This window comes from Bos taurus, chromosome 11 (genome assembly GCF_002263795.3).
Source record: "Bos taurus isolate L1 Dominette 01449 registration number 42190680 breed Hereford chromosome 11, ARS-UCD2.0, whole genome shotgun sequence".
Taxonomy (NCBI): Eukaryota; Metazoa; Chordata; class Mammalia; order Artiodactyla; family Bovidae; genus Bos; species Bos taurus.
In genome coordinates this window covers 79415256-79437385 of record NC_037338.1, presented here as the reverse complement: position 1 = coordinate 79437385, position 22130 = coordinate 79415256, and the positions used below count along the sequence as shown (strand labels likewise).

The following is a 22130-nucleotide window of genomic DNA, read 5'->3' as shown; positions in this document are numbered from 1 at the left end:
GTCTCCCATCGCTCTGAGCAGCTGTGGATCCCTCTGGGTCCTCCTCTTGCCTCTATGACACATCTCACTGAGATATGCTCCCTTTTATCCAGGAGTGTGCACATGACTGTCTCTCTAACTAGACTGCAAACTTATTTAGGATAAGAACTACCTTTTAGGACTTCCCTGGTTGGCACAGTGAATAAGAATCTGCCTGCCACTGCAGGGGACACGGGTTCAATCCCTGGTCCAGGAATATTCCACCTGCCCAGAGTAAACTAAGCCTGTGTGTCAGGCCTACTGAGCTCTTGAGCCACAACTACTGAAACCCACGAGCCTGCACTCCACAACAAGAGCAGCCACCGCAATGAGAAGACTGCATTGCAACAAGAGTAGCCCCAGCTCTCTGAAACTAGAGAAAGACTCCGTGCAGCAACGACGACCCAGTGCAACCAAAATTAATAAATAAAATTGGTTCAAAAAAGAAAAGAAAGAAGTGCCTCTAGGGAGGCAGCTTTACTCTGGGACTACTTCCACTTTAAGCATGATTCCTTTGACTTTCACTGGATCTATGTTCTTATCAGACCATGGAGCCTAATTGTGACATATAAAACATGGTCCCCACACTCACAACTTTGGATCTCTCACACTGTTTCCTCTTACTTTAGAACACTACTTCTAAAAAATACACACAAATACACACACAGGCACATATGTATATGTATGCATGAGTGTATGCCTGTCTGTGTGTCTGTCTGTCTTTCTGTATAGTGCTTTCTCTGCTACTTAATCACTGACTTCCTAAAGGTAGGAGATGTCTAATTCTTCCCTGAAATTCCAAACTCTAATACTGTTCCAGGTGTGTAGAATATGATTGAGTACATGAAAGGCAGATTTAAAGGCAGGGCATGTGGATAAAATAGCTCATATATGGAGATGGGAATAACTCTCCCACCAGCTCTACCTGGAAAGAGCCTAACAGCTAAGTCTAACCCGTCTGAGTGTGCTGCTCAAGAGCTGGGACACAGGATTGAATCTCCAAGCCCACACCTCCGCTCCCACCACTGCCTACAAAGGGCTTGGACAGAAAACCCCTTTATACCAAACACCACAAACAACTCAGATGCCCACTTTGATCCTTTCTTTGTGCCAGATCCTCTAGCTAGGAATAAGAAAGGTAAGTGGCTTAGTTTATAACTGCTTTTGAAAAATACTGAAGAAAACTGAATTCATGCAGCAGGGGATTAAAATAAAAGGGAGAGTACATTGCTTTTGTTGAATGACCATCGTGTCTGAGGTTATTGTACATATCACCTCATATAAACATCACAAACAACCCTGAGAGACAGATCTTATTTTTCCTCCTCTCAGGGAGCTCTGGAAAGACCTGAGCCTTGCTCAGTGGGCCCAACACCTGCTCTGTGGGCATGGCATTTATGCCGCAGACCTCTAACCCTTGTGGGACACAAGGTTGATCACACAAGCATCCCTCTCTACTCACTGTCTGTTTCTACTTCTTCTACAGTTCACTAGAGAAGGCAAGCCAATTTGAGCACATAATACAATATAGTCTAGTAATGTTTCTTTATGATAGAAAACCAGTAAAGACTTCCTGTTGTAATATTAAATGCCACTTAAAGGAATACAGATGCTGAATCTGGGCAGATTAGCTAAATTATAGTATAAACTCCAACTCTCCGAATTGTATCCCCAAGGCAAAGTAAAATGTCCGGTAGTGGTTACCCCATTCCTCAACAAAAAACAGCTTTCTAAAATGTGATGCATATAAAATATTACATTTCTTAAACTATGTTAGCTTTGGGCGGGTTGCACGTTTTCTATTGAAGTTAATACCACATATTGAGGTGTAGGAACTTAAGACAGGCATCTAACACAGTGGGCCATTTAGGCAAAACAAGAGGTAAAAGCCAGCAGTGTGCTCCACACAATGTGACTTGCGTCTCATGGCTTTTGGGTCTCACTGATTGCTCCTTTGCAGTGTGGAATCCTTCACCTCTGGCCATAGCTCTAGGCAGCTGGGCAGCATATATTGAACAAGCAGATGAAGTTGGTGTGTCCCCTCCAAACCTTCCTCTTTGGGAGGCCCTCCCACTGCCCTCATGACAACACTGTATTCCAGCTTCATGTTTCGATCCTAGACCTAGAAAAGTTATGCTTTTAAGGCTCCAAATTTCCACCTTCCCCCAGATCATTCAGTGTGCTCTCCCATGCTAAGGCATTGCAATTCCAAGAGTCAACTTCTACCGACCTCCCAATGTGTGTGATCTCTATATAAATAGTTGACATTTACTGAAAATTATGATCTGCCTGGTGCTGGGATAAGTTCATTACATGAATGACTTTCATCTCGACTTAATTAGGTATATACATCTGAACCCCCACTTTATAAAAAAAAGAAACAGAAGCAATTCTAGAAGACAAACTCCTCAAGCATTTTATCTCATCTTGCTCTAACTCCAAGGCCTAGAATAAAACCTGGTGTATAAAAGCTCAAGAAATAAACATTAAGAACAGTGATAGCATCAGCACAACAGAATAAGATTTCTCTACCATCTTCCTCCCAAAGAATACTGATTTAGGTAACCACTTATGGATAAGAGTGCCTTGTAGAAGCCCATGACATGGAGACAAAAGTTCCAGTTCATGGCTGGAGGGAAAAAAATTCCAAAATTGGATGCATCTTAGAGTAAGAGGATCAGTTTCATTTTATCCACATCATCCCTCCGCAGGGTAGCACAGAGCAGTGCCAAGAGATACCTCCTTAGCCTGTGGTTTCTCTCATGAGGTGGGATGTGAGGATGGGAGTGAGCACCCAGTTCCCCAGCTTTGTGGGACACTGACAAAGAGATCCAGTTCTTCCCCACTCCACCCAGAATACTGAGGTGTGCTGCATGATTGGGGAGTGGGAAGTAGCTTGGAGAACAGAAGTCAGGGGTCCTGAAGAGCCTCTAATGGACATGGGCCCGACTAACTAACTGAGCAGTCCACGCCATCAGGAGCCCACCCAAGGGCCACTGGAGATGTCTCACCCATGGATCCTCGCAACTGGTATAGACATCCCCAGCGCTCCACAACCTTGGCTCACCCTGTGTTCAGCGATCTGAGCATGCCCCCGATGGCAGCAAGAGGAAGCCCTGGCAGACAGCTAGTAAGCACATGCAGGAAGCCAGCCCAGATCTGCAGAACTGCGAGAAAGTACACAAATATGAGCAATCAGTACAGGCCTGGGGAAAGCAAAGTGGAGGCTGAGAACACCGAGTGGGGCTTTGCAGGCTTGAGAGAAGATGTGTAATCAAGAATTCCCCCTCCAGGGGGGAACAAGAGGATGTGAGGGCGATCTGATTGAGACATCTCTCACCCCACTGATCGCCAGAGTGGATTCGGCTGATATGGCAGGCTAGGCAGGTGTCCCCTTCCTCTGTCACGGCTCCATATGTGTCCCTCCCAAAGCTGAGTGCTCAGTCAAAGAGGATGACCATCCCGGATAGAGGAGGACCAACCTTCCGTCAAGGGTATACGAGCTCCCCTGCTAGAACCTCCAAACAAGCTCTCAAGAGGGAACAAAACTAAGGAGCAGGAGTATCAGTAGGAAAGAACTGAGAAAGGCCCAGAATTCCTAACATGGATGATATTTGGAGAAACAGAAGGTATTTCTCTCTGAAATTCTGTTAGTAAAAACTGGAAGAGGTGACTGCTTCTTCAAATATAGCAATATAAAACTTCAAGGAAAATGTAAAATCAAAAAAACATGACACCACCAAAGAAACACAATAAATTTCCAGTAACCTATCTCAAAGGAATCTAAGAGCTGCCAACAAAAAATATATATATATTAAACAAACATTTCAAGGAAGCTCAGTGACTATAAGAAAACACAGAAAGACAATTCAAGAAAGCAGGGAAAAAATTAGCAAAATGAGTTTAGCAAGGAGACAGAAATCATTAACAACAAAACAGAAATTCTGGAACTGAAGAATATGGAATGGAATGAAAAATGTAATAGAGAACATCAATATCATATGTATTAATACCATACTGGATGGACTAAAACAAAGAATCTGTGAGGTAGAAAGCAGATCTTTTTACACTACCCAGTAAGAGGAGAATAAGGAAAACAGAATGAAAAGTTTGAAGAAAGCCTACATAAACTATTAAAAAAAAAAAAATCCTGTATTATAGGAGTCCCAGAAGTAGAAGAGAGGGAGAATGGAGCAAAAGCTTATTTAAAGAAATAACGGCTGAAACGTCCCAACATTGGGGAGAAATGTGGACATCCAAGTTCATGAAGTTCATACGTCTCCAAATTAAAATTAAGTTCAACCCTTCTCTAAGATGCATTGTAATGAAACTGTCTAAAATCAAAGACAGTGAATTTTAAAAGAAGCAAGAGAAAAAAAAAAAATCCTTACATACACGGGAAGCCTCTACAAGGCTAATCAGAGGAATTCTCATCAAAATCTTGCAGCTTAGGAGAGAGTGGGACAATAGCTAAAATAATTGGTTAATAGATACACAATATAAAAAGACATAAATTGTGACATCAAAAACAAAAAAATAGCAGAGATGAAGGAGAGTAACTCGTACAACATGACTGAGCAACTTCACTTTGACTTTGCACTTTCATGCACTGGAGAAGGAAATGGCAACCTACTCCGGTGTTCTTGCCTGGAGAATCCCAGGGACGAGGGAGCCTTGTGGGCTGCCGTCTACGGGGTCGCACAGAGATGGACACGACTGAAGTGACTTAGCAGCAGCAGCAACTCGTACAACTCAATAGCAGAAAAAACAAATACTCTGGTTAAAAACATGGGCAGAATGCCTAAATAAACATTTTTCCAAAGAAGAGGTACAAATGGCCAATAGGTTCATGAAAAGGTGCTCAACATCACTACTCATCAGGGAGAGGCAAATCAAACCACAATTAGATATCACCTTATATCTGTTAGAACAGCTATTATCAAAAAGACAAGAGATAACAAGTGTTAATTAGGATGTGGAGAAAAGGGAACATTCTGCTCTGTTAGTGGAGATGTAACGGAGAAGGCAATGGCACCCCACTCCAGTACTCTTGCCTGGAAAATCCCATGGACGGAGGAGCCTGGTAGGCTGCAGTCCATGGGGTCTCTGAGAGTCGGACACGACTGAATGACTTCACTTTCACTTTTCACTTTCATGCAGTGGAGGAGGAAATGGCAACCCACTCCAGTGTTCTTGCCTGGAGTATCCCAGGGACAGGGGAGCCTGGTGGGCTGCCGTCTGTGGGGTCGCACAGAGTCAGACACGACTGAAGCAACTTAGCAGCCGCAGTGGAGATGTAAATTGGTACAATCACTGTGGAAAACAATATGGGGTTTCCTTGCAAAATTAAAAATAGAGCTGCCATATGATCTATCAATCCCATTTCTGTCTATGTATCTGAAGGAAATGAATTTATTATCTGCAAGAGATATCTGCATACTTTCATGTTCACTGCAGCATTATTCACAATAGTCAAACATGGAAAAAACCAAAGTGATTATCAATGGATGAATGGATAAAGAAAATGTTATTTTACATGTACATATGATAGATCATAAGGCTTCCCTGATGGCTCAGACAGTAAAGAATATACCTGCAATGCAGGAGACCCAGGTTCAATCCCTGGGTCTGGAAAATCCCCTGGAGAAAGGAAGTGCTGCCCAGTTGGAGATCAAACCAGTCAATCCTAAAAGAAAATCAACCCTGAATATTCCCTGGAAGGACTGATGCTGAAGCCTAAGCTCCAATACTTCGCTACCTGATGCGAAGAGCCCCCTCATTAGAAAAGGTCCTGATGCTGGGAAAGATTGAAAGCAAAAGGAAAAGAGGGTGGCAGAGGATGAGATGGTTAGATAATATCACTCATCCAATGGACATGAATTTGAGCAAACTCCAAGAGATAGTGAAGGAGAGGGAGGCCTGGCATGCTGCAGCCCATGGGGTCGCAAAGAATCAGACCCAACTTAGCAACTGAACAACAACAATGTTAGATCACGCAGGCTCAGTCACTTAGTAGTGTCCAACTCTTTGTGACCCCATGTCCACCGGGCTCCTCTGTTCATGGGATTCTTCAGGCAAGAATACTGGATTGCCATTTCCTACCCCAGGGCATCTTCCTGACCCAGGGATCGAATCCATGTCTCCTGTGTCTCCTGCATTAGTGGGTGGATTCTTTACCACTCAGCCACTTGGAAAGCCCACATACATTAGATAAATAGATATAAATGTAAATATGTGCACAGCATTTAGCCATTAAAAAAGGAAATCTTTGAAACCTTTCCATTTGCAACAACATAGATGAAACTTCAGAGCATTATGCTAAGTGAAATAAGAAACTGAACAAAGGAAGAAAAATACTGTATGATCTCACTTATATGTGAAATCTCAAAAAGCTAAACTCATAGAAAGAGTGTAGAAATGTGGTTGCTAGGGGCCCGGGAGTAGGGGAAATGAAGAGATGTTGGTCAAAGGTACAAACTTTAGTTATATGGTAAGTCCTAATGTATAGCATGGTGACTATAGTTAACAATACTCTATTGGATACATGAAAGATGCTGAGGGTAATTTTAAATCTTCTCACCAGACAAAGGCAAAAAGTAATTATGTCAGTTGATGGAGGCATTAACCAATCTTTCTGTAGTAATCATTTGCACAATATATACATGTGTGTACACCTTAAACTTAGAAAATGTTATATGTCAATAAAGCTGGAAAAAAAGAAATTATATGAAAAAAAATAGTAAATGAATGAATGAAGCCAAGGAAAATTGACCTGAGTTTCCAACGTTTACACAGTGTTGAGTCTAAAATGTTCTTTAGAAAGTGGGACTTCTTAACTTTCCTATGAAAGTGAAAATGTTAGTCACTCAGTCATATCCAACTCTTTGTGACCCCATGGACTGTAGACCTCCAGGCCCCTCTGTCCATGAAATTCTCCAGGCAAGAATACTGGAGTGGGTTGCCATTTCCTTCTCCAGGGGATCTTCCTGACCCAGGGACTGAACCTGGGTCTCCCACATTGCAGGTAGACTCTTTACTGACTGAGCCCCCAGGGAAGACCTGTAACTTCCCTATACCTAAAAGGAAATAGTCATTTCAGCTTCACAGAGTGGATGTGAAAATTACAAAGGATAAACTCTGAAATCACTTTCCAAACTAAAAAGGTCTGTGCTACCTTAAGTCAACAACAAAAGCAAAAGAGAGGAGGAAACACATTTTCTAACATTATACACGGTCACTGCTTCCAGGACCACTTGTCAGAGAAGATTCAGCTGTATCTGCCCTTTGCCTACCATAGCCAGCTCACTGAACCTCAAGGCCACTAGCCAAAGCTTGGGCAAAGGATTTCACACCAGGAAATTTCAGGCATGATCTTAATTAACCTCAGGATACTGATATGACTATATTCCAATCTGCAGGAATTAGGAGTCAAATCTGGCCTAGTCCCACCTGTTAGCAAGCTGCCCCACAGCACAGCCAGCTTTCCAATCTCTGCTGAAATAACTACATCTGTGTGATCTGCTTCTGGCTCGAGGCCTACCACTCTACGTGTCCATTTAGCTTCCACTGAGATCGTCATCTAATATTCTAGGAATGTGCATGCTCAGTCACTCAGTTGTGTCCTACTCTTTGCAACCCCATGGACTGTAGCCTGTCAGGGTCTTCTGTCCATGGGATTTTCTAGGCAAGAATACTGGAGTGGGTTGGCAGTTCCCACTCTAGGGGATCTTCTCAACCCAGGGATCAAACCCGCATCTCTTGTATCTCCTACATTGGCAGGCAGATTTTTTTACCACTGCGCCACCTGGGCATTCTAAGAAAGTGGAAGAAAAAAGTAGAAGTGTTAGTCACCGAGTTGGGTCCGACTTTGTGACCTCATGGGCTGAAGTCCACCAGGCTCTTCTGTCCATGGAATTCACCAGGCAAGAATACTGGAGTGGGTAGCTATTCCCTTTTCCAGGGGATCTTCCTGACCAAGGGCTCAAACTCAGGTCTCTTGCATTGCAGGCAGATTCTTTTCCAACTGAGCCATACTAATCATTAAATGTTGAACTATATACCATAAAAAAGATATGGTGGTGGTTTAGTCACTAAGTCGTGTCCACCTCTTCTGACCCCATGGACTGTACCTGCCAGGCTCTTCTGTCCATGGGATTCTCCAGGCAAGAATATTGGAGCAGGTTGCCATTTCCTTCTCCAAGGTATCTTCCCAACCCAGGATTCAAACCCAGGTCTCCTGCCTTGCAGGCAGATTCTTTACTGATTGAGCTAAAAAATAAAATCAATCATTCATACTTCAATCATTGCCAAGAACAAAGCAACTGGTTTTGTGGGGCTGCTAAAGTGTTTCAGCTGGTTTATCAGTAAGAAGGGAATGAGCTCTTAGATAGCATTTTATACTAATATTTATAAATTAAGCTCTGCTCCCTGATGGCTCAGTGGCAAAGATTCCCGCTGCAATGCAGGGGCCATGGGTTCGATCCCTGGGTTGGGAAGATCCCTTGGAGGAGGGCATGGCAACCCATTCCAGTATTCTTGCTTGGAGAATCCCATGGACAGAGGAGCCTGGTGGACTACAGTCCAGGGGGTCAAAAAGAGTCGGACACGACTGAAGTGACTTATACACACACATACACACACACTCATACACGTGGAATGAAAATACAGAGACACAAACACAAGGGGATGCTGGTGCCTCCGACCACTTCAGGCACGACTTCAGGTGACGTGAATGCTGAAGTGTCATCTGCCCCCTTTGGCAGTAGAGCAGAGAGGCTGTGAATGAACTTTGGAAACGCATTGAAATCCTTGCCTCCGCTGCTAATCCTGCTAATGCACTCACAATCTGTTTGACGGGCTTGCCCATCACATCCCCTCCATCAGGGTGAGCAGCCTTCCGAGGTGGCGGTGACAAGGGGATTACTGAGAGGACAGACCAACCCTCCCTCCCCTACATTCTGACTGGCTTTGCAGATAGGCTGCATGCCTCAGAGGGCACCGGACGGAGGTTTGTCTGCAGTGTGGAGCCCTTGGCACAGAGGTACCAGAGGGAGACACTTACCAACCCCAGGGGGATGAGTGTTTTCTGATGGCCGTGTCACTCCTCCCGCCTCATCCTGGAGAAAACAAACAAGGCAAGTGGAAGGGAAACTTCACAGGGCTGAGGTTTCTGGAAGATTCCCTCATAGCACAGCTCCCCTCCCCTTCAGAGATCCTAGGTGCTTTAGGAAACTAGAAAAAGTCGTGGCCTCGTGGGATAGGCATAGCAAACCCCTGCCCCTCCTTCCCTCTGGCTTCCAGGTTCTCGGTGAGTGGTTGACACTCTATAAAAGCTACTTTTATGGCTTCATCTTCATTAAATTAGCAGGATTGCTTTATTTGCCTTCTGAATTTTCAGAGGTTTCTTTTTAAATAGACTGGAAATAATAGGGACAGTCTTCATGCTAGCAGATTATGCTTATCTGAAAAAACACTCTAGGATTTGTCCCCAAGCAAGGGTGCTGTTCCCTTTTCTGGAAAGTCCCTCTAGCCAGCCCCATCTCTCTGGCTAGAGCCAGGGTCCAGCAGCCATGGACAGTGTCTTCCACTCCAGTTGACACTCAAGGTTCTCATTCACAGCCGAAATGAGCAGAAGACTTTTCCCAGAAACACAGTTAACCACTTATCTTCTTTTCCCCAGTTCCTATGAAGTTTTCCTCAGTCTGTATTTGGGCCAAAACTGTTGTCTGCTTCCAGCTTAGCTAGGAACCTCTTCTTGGGCTCTGGTGCCCCAGAAAATACAGGAGATGCTGAGACCAGAACAACTGGCCTGTGTCCTCAAGGAAGCTGCCATCAATAAGTAAACAGACATTCATAATGCCGTGTTAGAAATGTTAGGACTGAGGTTTCCATGGCTGCACGTGGGATAGACCCCCAGACCAAACAGTGAAGGTACGGAGTCTAGCCTGGGTGACCTAAGTTCCTCTGCCTGCTGTCTTCAGCTTTACTTCAGCCACACTGGTCATTGGTGCCTCAACTACAAGGTGAACCTCTGAAGGGCTGTGAAATGTTGTCATATCCCATCGTGGTAGCATCAGAGACCCCTTTGGAGCCTCCACACTCCCTCTACCATCAGCCCTTGACAAGTCCAGCTTAGGTGCTCCACCATTACTCAGGCTCATGGCTTATACTCTAGCTGGTAAAGTGGACAGGGATGCGTAGGAACCTAGTGAAATGGACAGAAATGCACAGGAACTTCTTACACCCACACTGCCCTCTGAAGCAACCTTCACCCTCTTTCTGATTAAAGAGAGGTGGGAGAACCCTGGTGCAAGCAGGGGTCAGCCACGCACACCTGCTCCCCCTCCCCCAAAAGGGGTTCCAGCCTGAATAAGACCCCTTGGCAGGTCATCTGTGAAACAGAAAGAGGGTCTCTGCCTTGTGCCTGGAGGTCAAGGCTAGGACCCCAGCCTTCCTCTTTCCTGGGCCTGCACTCAGCACACCTTGAGAGGCCCAAAGCTTTCTGAGCCCACAAATCTTAGCTGCTCTCTCCCTCTCCAGGAGGGGTTAAAACCCAGAATTCTGTCCTTCTAGGCAAGAGGGATGGGCATCTTTGAGGAGACTTCAGTGAATCTCAGTCCCAGGGAGCCAGGAGGGGGCCCTAAGGGTGCAGGGACTTGACAGTCTGAAGAATCTGGGTGTGAAGGCTGGTTCTACGACATATATTGTCACCTCATGCAACTGTATACTTCTGAGCCTATTTCCTCATCTTAAAAATAATAATAATAACATCTCTGAATGTCCATTTCCTGGGACAGTGTTTTCTATTTGGTAAGGTCTCAAGCGATGGTAGCTCCTCCTTCTAAGTCTGTATTCTAAACATCAGCTCTCACTAAGGAATGAGGGCTTCCTTGGTGGCTCAAATGGTAAAGAATCCACCTGCAAAGTGGGAGACCTAGGTTCCATCCCTGGGTTGGGAAGATTCCCTGGAGGAGGGCATGGCAACCCACTCCAGTATTCTTGGGCTTCCCTGGTGGCTCAGATGGTAAAGAATCTGCCTGCAAGTGATGGTAGCTCCTCCCTCTAGGTCTGTATTCTAAACATCAGCTCTCAGTAAGGAATGAAGGGTTTTCATGAGAAAGTGAAGGACTCTAGGCCCCTGGGGAGAAGGGAAGGGAAGCAGGTGAGGGTCTGTTTGTTTTCAAAGGCAGGGAAGCTCTCACAGGTGTCCCTGAAATCACCCTGCCAAGAGGAATATTTTCAAGACAGTTTCTTTGCACACCCTAGAGGCATGCCTTTTGGGCCGAGGGAAAGACATCCCAAGAGCCATGTGAAACACAAAGTCAGCTGTGCACCCAACTTCCTGGCTGTGCATTTACACGGGGATTTTCTGGACACCTCAAAGAACCTGCTGTTTGACAAGCTGGCTGAGGACGATCACCCCACTGGGGAAAAGAGGGAAACTAACAAGCTGGAAGGGCAGGAGGTTTTCACCTGGCTTCCTCAGGAAGCCTCACTCCCCATGCCCTCCTGGTCCATATCTATTGTACTCCTCATAGTGATCTACATAACAAGGAAGCAAAACCAATATTAGACACATAAAGAAAACTCTAAACATTGCTTTGCATCTGCCAGTCAAAAATATGCTTTGCAGCCAACCATGAAATGACCTAACAGCCACAACTAAAGTCCATGTAATGCCTAGCTTTGGCTCACTCCCTAATTTCAGACTCTGAAATATTTATCTGAATACAAGAAAGGGCTTTCCAGTGGTAAAGATGTGCCTGCCAAGGCAGTAGATACAAGAGATGTGGGTTTGGTCCCTGGGTCTCATTGACAGGTAAGGAAACTGAGGCTATAGGATGCTACAAAATTTGACTCAGGTGCTTCCCAGGTGGCAGTAGTGATAAAAGAAACCCTCCTGCCAGTGCAGGAGACATAAAAGACTCAAATTCGATCCCTGGATTGGGAAGATACCCTGGAGGAGGGCGTGGAAACCCACTCCAGCATTCTTGCCTAGAGAATCCCACCGATAGAGGAGCCTGGCATGCTACAGTCCATGGGATTGCAAAGAGTTGTACACAACTAAAGTGACTTAGCAGGCATGCATGCACAATGCAGCAAAGTTCAGCAATAAACTTGTGCTGAGACAAAGGTCTCCAGCTTCCTAGTTTGTTTTTTTTAATCCCAGTTATCTCCTTAAATCAGCCCAGACTTACTGAAATAAAAGTTAGGTTGTAATCACATATATCTTGGAAAAAGCACGGACTGTTGATCTAATTTAGTATAACGTCCACACTTACCCTATTCTTTGGAACAAGTCATAGACCTTAATCAATAAATAATATTAACTGAAGAGAAGTTTTCACTTTAATAACTATTTATCTCCCTGACCAAGGCAACAATAAGAAATCTATAAGGCACAATTTTGGAAGAGAAAAAAAAAATCCTATCCCTTTAGGAAATACTTTGACAGTGAAGGAAACTAACCTAATACTTTAGAAAAAATTGGATAGATTTCTGCAATTCCATTGCCAAAAATTTAATGAGGCTTAAAATTCTATGATCAAATTTATGTTGAAAATTATAATCTGAATACCAGACAAGTGAGTAGGGCAAAAAAGAAATCCACGCTCCCAGCCACTATATACATCAGATTTTTTTTTCTTTTCATAAAACAATATAATAACCATTCATTATTTATAATAGCCAAGACATGGAAGCAACCTAGATGTCCATCAGCAGATGAATGGATAAGAAAGCTGTGGTACATATACACAATGGAGTATTACTCAGCCATTAAAAAGAATACATTTGAATCAGTTCTAATGAGGTGGATGAAACTGGAGCCTATTATACAGAGTGAAGTAAGCCAGAAGGAAAAACATAAATACAGTATACTAACGCATATATATGGAATTTAGAAAGATGGTAACAATAACCCGGTGTACGAGACAGCAAAAGAGACACTGATGTATAGAACAGTCTTATGGACTCTGTGGGAGAGGGAGAGGGTGGGAAGATTTGGGAGAATGGCAATGAAACATGTAAAATATCATGTAGGAAACGAGTTGCCAGTCCAGATTCGATGCATGATGCTGGATGCTTGGGGCTGGTGCACTGGGACGGCCCAGAGGGATGGTATGGGGAGGGAGGAGGGAGGAGGGTTCGGGATGGGGAACACATGTATACCTGTGGCGGATTCATTTTGATATTTGGCAAAACTAATACAATTATGTAAAGTTTAAAAATAAAATAAAATTAGAGGAAAAAAAAAAAAAACAATATAATAAGAAACTTATTGGTCAAAACTCAAGAGGTTACAACTAATCCTAAAATACCAATTGTTCTTTTTCATCCACAGGGGCCCTACTTACCAACTTTTGAGAGTAGATAACAGTTTTATAACCTTATAATAAAATAAAAAGCATTTTATGTCAAAACACAGGTGATAATTTTGCATTAGGAAATTTAAAACACCACAATATATTAGAGTGGTAACCCAGGACCATCTTAGAACAATAACTGAAGAGGCAATCCCAGAAAGTAGAAATTGGAGAAGAAACCTGTCAAATAGTGTATATGTGTATATGTCATATGGTGTATACAGTAAGGCCAGTACTGGTTCACTTACTCAGAAAGATATCCAAAAAGCCACCAATTAGCAGGCAACAAAGACTGAGTGGGGAGCCTGGATTTCTGTCTTTGGCTGTAAAAAGATGCTCTTCCCTGGCCTACCCGGGGTATCAGAGAAGACGGAGAGGGAAGCCAAACTTACAGTATCACCCAGAGGTAAGCAGGACTTCCATCGACCTCCAGCAGAAGCAAGGAAAAGGGACTGTACCTCTCTCCCCTGGCCGAGGAGGTGTCAGTAGAGGACTAGCCAGGAGCCTAAAATCCCACCTCCACCAAGTAGTATGGGTTTCCCAGGTGACACTAGGGATAAAGAACCCATCCGCAATGCAGGAGATGCCAGAGATGTGGGTTTGATCCCTGTGTTTGGAAGATCCCTTGGAGGAGGAAATGGCAACACACTCCAGTATTCTTGCCTGAAAAATTCCATGAACACAGGAGCCTGGTGGGCTACAGTCCATGACGTCACCAAGAGTTGGACACAACTGAGCATGCATGCCCAGAGAGAGCACAGCGTAGTGAGGAGGCACCCCTGTCTTCCCAGGGTGCCAAGGGTCACCAAATGGGGAGCCTAGACCTTCGCCCCCGTGTGGTGGCAGCAAAGCTGTTCCTCCTTCTTCCCCCAGCAGCACACCAAGACCGAGGAGACTTGCTAAAGACAGATTTAAGTAAGATGTACAGCCTCATAACATAATACCAAAAATGTCAAGGGTAAAATTGGAAATTACATGTCAGACCAAGAACCAGGAAAAACCTTCACTTGAAAGAGAAAAGATAATCAACAGACATCAGCATCAAGATGACACAGATGTTCGAATGAAGCAGGAATTTTAAAGCAGCCGTCATAAAAATACTTCAACACTTAACTGTGAACTCCTGAAGCAGCTGGACGTCTCAACAAAGAAACAGAATATATGAAGAAAACCCATTTGGAAATTTCAGAATTTTTAAAAATACAATCATTGAAAGTTTTAAAAACTTCGACAGCTGAATGGAGGGGACAACAGGAAAAAATCAGTGAAGTGGAAGAGAGAGTAGGAATTACCCAAGCTGATCAGCAGCGAGAAAACAGGCTGAAAAAAGTGAACAGAGCCACAAAAAGCTGTAGGACCATAACAAAAGATGTAATATTTGTGTCACTGGAATCCAAGAAACAGAGAAAGAGATCAGCACTGAAAAAAGTACTTGGAGAAATTATGGCTGAACATTTTTCAAATATGGAAAAGAAAGACAAGCTGAAATTTTTTCAAATATGGAAAAAGACATACATGGATTTAAAAATTTGGGCAAAACTCTGAATGAACAAACCCAAAGAAATCCATACCAGGAACCATCATAACTTCATAACCAACCAAACTTCAGACAGTTGAAGATTTAAAGACAAAATATCTCAAAAGCAGCAAGAGAAATGACACCTTACAAAAAGAGCAAAAACCAAATGACAGCAAATCTTTCATAAGACCCATGGAAGCCAGAAGGTTGTAGCATAACATTTTTCAAGTGCTGAAAAGAAAGAGCTTTTAACCCAAAATTCTGTACCTTGTGAAATTATTTTTCATAAATGAAAGAGAAATAAATTCTCAGATACAGGAATGGTAAGAGGATTTTCTACCATCAGGTCTACCCTAAAATAGCATGGAAATGATTTTTAAAAAGGAATCTTGGAACATCAGGAAGAAAGAACAATGGTAAAAGCAAAAATGTGCTTACACACAGTAGACCCTCCCTCTCTTCTCAAGTTGTCGAAATTATGCCTGATGGTTGAAGCAAAAAGTATAGCATTGTCTGATTTGCATCTCCATGTGTGTAGAAGAGACATTTAAGACTACTGTGACATAAACAAGGAGCTTTAAAGGCGGGACCTTCATTCAGGCTATTGTAACAGAATATCATAGACTTGCTGGCTTAAACAGATGTTTAATTCTCACAGTTCTGGAATCTGGATCCAGTGTCTGATGATGGTCATCTTCCTGGTTTGTAGACAGCCATCTTGTCTTCTCACTGTGTCTTCACATGGTGGAGAGCAGAGAGAGGAAGGAAGCTAACTCTCCCATGACTCTTCTTGAAAGGGCACCAATACCATTTGTGAGGGCTCCATCCTCATGACCCAGTTACCTCCTAAAGGCCCCATTTCCTAAGACCATCACTTTAGGGGTTAGGATTTCAGCTCAGGGATTTTGGCCGGACACATTCAGTCCATAACAGGGGATAATGTTTCTATATTCACTCAAACTGGTAAATGATGACACCAGTAAATCTCTGTGGTGATGATATAAATCTATACTGTGAATGTGCTGGTGGTTACAGGAATCTTCCCAGTACTACTGCTATGTTTGTGAAAAAACTACCATAAGAATATACACACATGGTAGACCAATACTGATTTTTCTGATTATGATATTGTATTATCAATATATAAGATGTAATCATTGAGAGAAAATGGGTGAAGGATACATGAAACCTCTCTGTACTATCTCTGAAACAACCTGTATACCCATAATTATTTCAAAATAAAGTTTTTTCAATGGGAAATGGTTCTAGATAAAAAGATGCTAAAGACATATGCAGTGACAATCTACTTAGATTGGATTACAATTTTTTAAAATCCAAAAGGTTAGGGAGTTTGGGGAAATTTTAATATAGACAGTGTATTTGATGGTATTAGATAAAATTTTTGTTAGTTTTCTTCAGTGTGATAGTAATGTTGTGATTATATAAAGTCTTTGTTCCTAAAAGATGTGCATTGAAGTATTTAGGCTTGAAATATATTGGAGTCAACTTTTAAATGGTTCAGGGAGAAAGATAGTGAGAGAGAAACAAATACAATAAAACATAGAGTCCATTGTTGACTCTTTGAGGAAGACATGAGGGTGTTCCTTGTACCATTTTTTTTCAATTATTTGGTGTTTGTGTAGATTTTCAATTTTTAAAAGTTGGAGGGATGGATTGATGGATAGATACGTGAAAAAGCAAATATGCTCAAATGTTAATTGTGAAATTTAGGTGGTGGGTAATTGGGTGTTCATTATAAACTTATTTCAATTATTCTTTATGCCTGGTACTGTTTAAATTAAAATATTGGGAGGTAGACAGCTGAAGGAACATATTGAAACCCAATGCCCTTCCTAGCACTCCTAATCCTTCCAGACCCAGTTAAACCCATACTTACAATAATTAAAACATCATTTGCCTTGGGCCAAAGCTTGCCTGGTTTCTCACTGAAGAAATCCTCATAACGCCTCACACTTCCCATAATGGTAAAGTCCCAGGCACTGCCATTGTCCACACCACCACACTGAGAAGTCTCCAAAGAGTATTACTGATTGTCAAGGAGAGACAAACCTGAACAAAGCCAGGCTGGGCTTATGGATAATCCAGTTCTCCCAGAAATTACAAAGCTATGGTTTTTCCAGTAGTCATGTATGGATGTGAGAGTTGGACTACAAAGAAAGCTGAGCACCAAAGAATTGATCCTTTTGAACTGTGGTGTTGGAGAAGACTCTTGAGAGTCCCTTGGACTGCAAGGAGATCCAACCAGTCCATCCTAAAGGAGATCAGTCCTGAACATTCATTGGAAGGACTGATGCTGAAGCTGAAACTTTAGTCAACTGATGCGAAGAACTGACTCATTGGAAAAGACCCTGATGCTGGGAAAGATTGAAGGCAGTAGGCGAAGGGGACGACTGAGGATGAGATGGTTGGAGGGCATCACTGACTCAATGGACATGAGTTTAAGTAAACTCCGAGAGTTGGTGATAGACAGGGAGGCCTAGCATATTGCAGTCCATGGTGTCGCAAAGAGTCGGACATGACTGAGCAACTGAACTGAACTGAACCCAAAATTTAAAGGAGTTAATGCCCCTTATGTGAACAGCTGAGGCCTAGGAGTAGTGAGAAATGTGGTGGTGCTGAGCAAAATGAATTTTGAGTCATTTATATATGTTGAAAATATTTGGGGTATATTTCTTTTTAGGGAAAAAATATATATATATTAAAACTACAATAAGAAAACAATTCTACCATCATGGTAGGAGTTTGTAACACATTAAGTATCAAAGTTAGGAATTAATCAACAAGGAAATTGAAAAATTAAAAAAGAATACAGAAGATATGAACCTTATCATTTAAAAAAATGGATTTTATGATGCATAGATCGCTATAACAGTTGGTAAGAACTGTTTTTTTTGTTGTTGTTGTTGTTGTTTTTTTTATTCTAGGAAGGATTTTGCTTTCTTCCTATCTTCCTTCCTTCCTGCTTTTTTCCCTCTCACTCTCTTTTTCTCCCTCCCTTCCTCCCTCCTCTTCCTTCTTTTGACAGGAACCCTTTAAGCCATCCAACCTGTCTTTGAGTATCTGGTCAAGTATTTCAATATCAGTCGATCTCTCCCATAACAAGACCATGGAGACTGTTCCTGACGGCCATGGCACCACATCTGCTCTGGTTCTTGGCTTACTGCAGACCTACAGGAGGAGCTACATATGCTGTGAGATACTGAAAACATTCTGAACTCTGCACAAAGACACTCAGTTCCAACCCAAGTCAGTAAGAAGTGAACCAATCTCCCAAGTACATCTCATTATTTAAGACAAGGCCCATATTCTCTGGAAGCTCATTTTCCTTCACTGGTTCTTGGAGTGGCAAAGATCTAGCCATTCCTACCCCATCTCCTCTAGTTTTCTTTCACATCTCCTGTAAAGTTTCTCATCTCGTGCCACCATCTACTTATAGGCTCCAAGTGGTACCCACTCCTGCGAATGACAAAAAGCAATCCATCCTTGCACTTGTCATGACAAAACTCCTTATCTTATCTCCCTAGCAGAAGAGTTCAATCAAACCAAACATTAAAAATAAATTAATTATACTTTATCCCTCCCCAGAGATGGCTGAGCTACTAAGAGCCAGCGAAGTGTCTAGAAAGGAAAAACAAAACTCTCAACTGATTTATCCGATCTTTCATCCATCTCAAACTATCCCACTTTTATGTCCTTTTATATTCTTATTGCTGGAGCTGGAACCAGCACTGGTCAGGAAAAATGGCTGAGAATGGAAGCACAGATGAATGGATGAAGAAGATGTAGCATATATATGTAATACAACAGACTACTACCCAACCATTACAAAAAGAATGAAATTATACCATTTGCAGCAATAAATGCAACTACAGATTATCATGCTAAGTGAAGTAAGTGAGAAAGACAAATACCATGTGATATCACGTATATGTGAAACCTAAAATATGACACAAATGTGAAATGGAAACAGACTCAGGGACATAAAGAGCAAACTTGAGGTTGCCAAGGGGGAAGGGGTTGGAGGAAGGATGGAGTGGGAGGTTGGGTTAACAGAGTGGATAAACAACAAGGTCCCATTGTATAGCACAGGGAACTATATTCAGTATCCAATGATAAACTGTAATAAAAGAATATTAAAATGATATGATTTTAACATTAATAGTATATATACATATAACTGAATCACTTTGCTATACAGCAGAACTTAACACACATTGTAAATCAACTATACTTCAAATAAAACAATGTTCAAAAAAATGGCAGCAGATGGCCAGGGCTTGGATGGCTGGGTGACAGAAACATTCCTACAAATGTTTTCATATAATACTATTGTGTGACTAGCTTTTCTGTAGGCTAGGACACTCCAACACAAATCAAAGGAAGCACAGATCCAAAGAAGACTATAGTGGGAGGTGTTTGCAGTGTGAAATATCCCTACTCTTATTAAGTGACACCTGTCACATACATAGGCCCCTGACCCACACCTCAGCCTGCCCCAGGGTAATTTTTTTTCTTCCCTAAGCATATTCCTCAAAGGAGTGGTGAGTAAGGCACTTACATTTTGTCTCCCGACTTCCTCTCTCAACCAAAGATAACCATAATCTGTGAACTGATTAATCTATTTGTCTCCATGGAGTTAGAAAAAAAAGAAAGAAAAAAAGCTTCTTTCAAAGTTTTCCGGAAGGCTTCAAGATCACCAGTCCATATGCTGGCAGCCTAATCTCAGGCTTCCAACTTCCAGAACTGTAAGAAATAAAATTCTGTTGTTTATTTAAAAACAAAACAATACTCCAAATCAGATACTCTTCCTCCAACCCATTTCATGAATGGGCTATGATAAAGTGGGCTATGATAAATCCCTGGGCTATGATAAAGTGAAGACAAAGAGTCACCCAGGAATATGGCAGTTTGATAGGCAGGCTACTTTAGCACCCTGCGAAGCATTATTATTCCTAATAATACTTTTACATGGTGCTTCGTAAATGCCCAAGTTGTGCTCCATAATACCAGGGTCCAGGTTTTGGTTCAAGCAGTGAATAAATGACTGAGAAAACATGTATGACTTTGCCCTCTACATTAACCGAATGAGGTAGGTGGAAAGAGTATTATCCCCATCGCGAGCCTCAGAGAAGTGTAGGGACGTTGCAGGTAAAGCTAGAACTGCATTTTCAGGCCACAAAGGAAGCACAGATTCTAAGTCATCCTGACATGATATAATAGCCACTGACATGAGGTTTGATCTCCATGAGATCGTAATCTCATGTCCCTAGTGAATTTTTCACCTGAAATCTATGCAAACTGGGCCCGACCACCAGTTTGGTCCTAGAAGTAGCCCCCAAAGCTGGGCTGAACGCACAGGGTGGGTGACCAGGTCTGTGACCCTAAGAGTTCCGCCGGGGTGGGGGTTCCCAGACCTCTGCCTCAGAGACCTGCCCTAAAAGGCTAGGGATGCAGTGGACTCGCTCATCTAGGGCGGGGCCCAGCCGCACCACCCCAGCCGGCTGGAATCCCAGGGACTTGCTTCGGACCTCGGCAGCGTTGGACTCGAGAGACGCCAAAGGAACTCCAAAAGTCTCCAGCCAGCGTTAAACCAGAAATGCCCTCTTCCTCTTCCTCGTCGGCATCTCTAGTGCTCACATGTGCCACTGGCTGGATATGTCCGCCGGGCCACTGTTACCCGGAGTTTGTGACCCCTGAAAGTGTGGCACGTAACTCAGCAGCCGCCTGACACTGCGCGGGGACGCGGCGCTCCCGCGCCCCAGAGCTCTGGGCGCTGAGTTCCAGCTGCGCCTGCGCGCCGGGCCTGCGTAGTGGGCGGAGAGGCGGGTGGGTAGGGACCTGGCCAGGTGGGCGGGGCGACAGTTGGCTCCCTGAAACCCTGGTGCAGGACGACTGTTCTAAACCACCCGGATCCCAAAGGCAGAGGCTTCCGGGCATCCTCCTTCACTGAGGGCAGCTGCGCATCCTTCGAGTCTGCAGAGTCTGTCGCTGGGGGACCAACCCATTCTTGGCGCCTTTACGGGCAGGATTTGAGGGGCGGGACCGGGAAGTGTGGAAGCATAGTGTCACTGCTCCAGGCGTGGCCCCTCTGTGACGCCATGGAAGGATGTAAATGAGATACCGTTGCAGGCGTCGCGGAGCCCTTACGCTCCTGCCGGAGGCCTGTGTGACAACACTGTGGCAGCGGGAGGATGCCCTGACGTCACAGCGTCATAGTGCTCTGGGAGGTGGGGTGGGACGCCTCTGAGCCTGTTCTCAGGATGCCGAGGCTTCAGGGGACGGGGTGGGGATGATATCACAGTTCCCTTGTTCTCGGAGATGAGGTGCCATCAAGGAGCCCTGCACCATCCCACTGCCTTTCTCCATCCCACCAGGACCCTATGCTAGTCCTGAATCCGGAGACAAGGAGGTCAGCAGGTACAAGGCCCTTCGTGCGCCCCAAACCCCCTAGCTACATTCCGGAAGGAGGAGGTGGAACCTGAACCCGTCCTCTGCGAAGAAGCCCCTGAGGGCTGTTCTTTTCCCCAGGGCGCTCCTGATTCTCTTCCCAGAACAGCGCTAGGGGAGCGCCAGGCTGCACCAAGGGTCTCTTGTGCCTACTCTCCGCCCAGCAGAGAAGTCCAGCCGGGTAGTTTCTCCAGCCCTGAGCTAAAGAAGACCTGCGGGCCTAGCAGCTTTGGGAAGGGTTCCAGCCGAACTCTACGGGCCCAAGCCACGCTAGGCACGTGAGGCCAAAGGAAGCTTACTTCATGTCTGAAAGTGGAGGTGGGGTGGAGGGGAGAGTGAGGGCGGGGTGGAATCTTCCAGAGCTGTGGCGGGAAAAAATTAGCCACCTGCAGAATGGACAGGCAATAAAACCCACCCAGCATTTCTAACCGGCTGGTTGCTTTTCTACGACCTACAGAGTATGGTCAGGAAATTGTAGCCTGTGTGGGATCTGGTGGCCCCGGAACTAGGCTTACCCTTCTTTTTGCAGTTGCTGTTACTGATCAATCTATGAAACCCCTGCCATGAGGACAGACTGCAGGCAAGGTGCACTGAGAAGTGGCTTCTGGTTCCACCAGGATGATAGAGGCATTAGGAACAGGTTGGAGGTCTCTGGGCAGCACTCTGCCCCCCTCCCACCTCATCCCCCAAAACTTTGCGCTTAGGGATTCTTTTTTGCCAAGGATGCACATTTCATACTGACTGTTTCTCCGAGGCCAGGG

The 22130-nt window shown here is 43.9% G+C and overlaps 2 long non-coding RNA genes across 2 annotated transcripts in view; one reads left to right on the top strand and one right to left on the bottom strand.

The window, feature by feature from the left end:
- The window catches only part of LOC112448881 (uncharacterized), a 37657-nt gene extending 16648 nt beyond the window's left edge, over window positions 1–21009 (bottom strand). Inside the window, exons 1-2 of the long non-coding RNA XR_003037349.2 lie at window positions 20451–21009; window positions 19481–19665 (exon numbers count right to left, since the gene is read on the bottom strand). This is a non-coding gene — a long non-coding RNA (uncharacterized lncRNA). The remainder of the gene's footprint in view (window positions 1–19480; window positions 19666–20450) is intronic.
- Window positions 21010–21133: 124 nt separating this feature from the next.
- LOC112448880 (uncharacterized) lies at window positions 21134–21797 on the top strand. Its single transcript, XR_003037348.2, has 2 exons — window positions 21134–21339; window positions 21451–21797. It is a non-coding gene; the product is annotated as an uncharacterized lncRNA (long non-coding RNA).
- The last annotated feature ends 333 nt before the right edge of the window (window positions 21798–22130 follow it).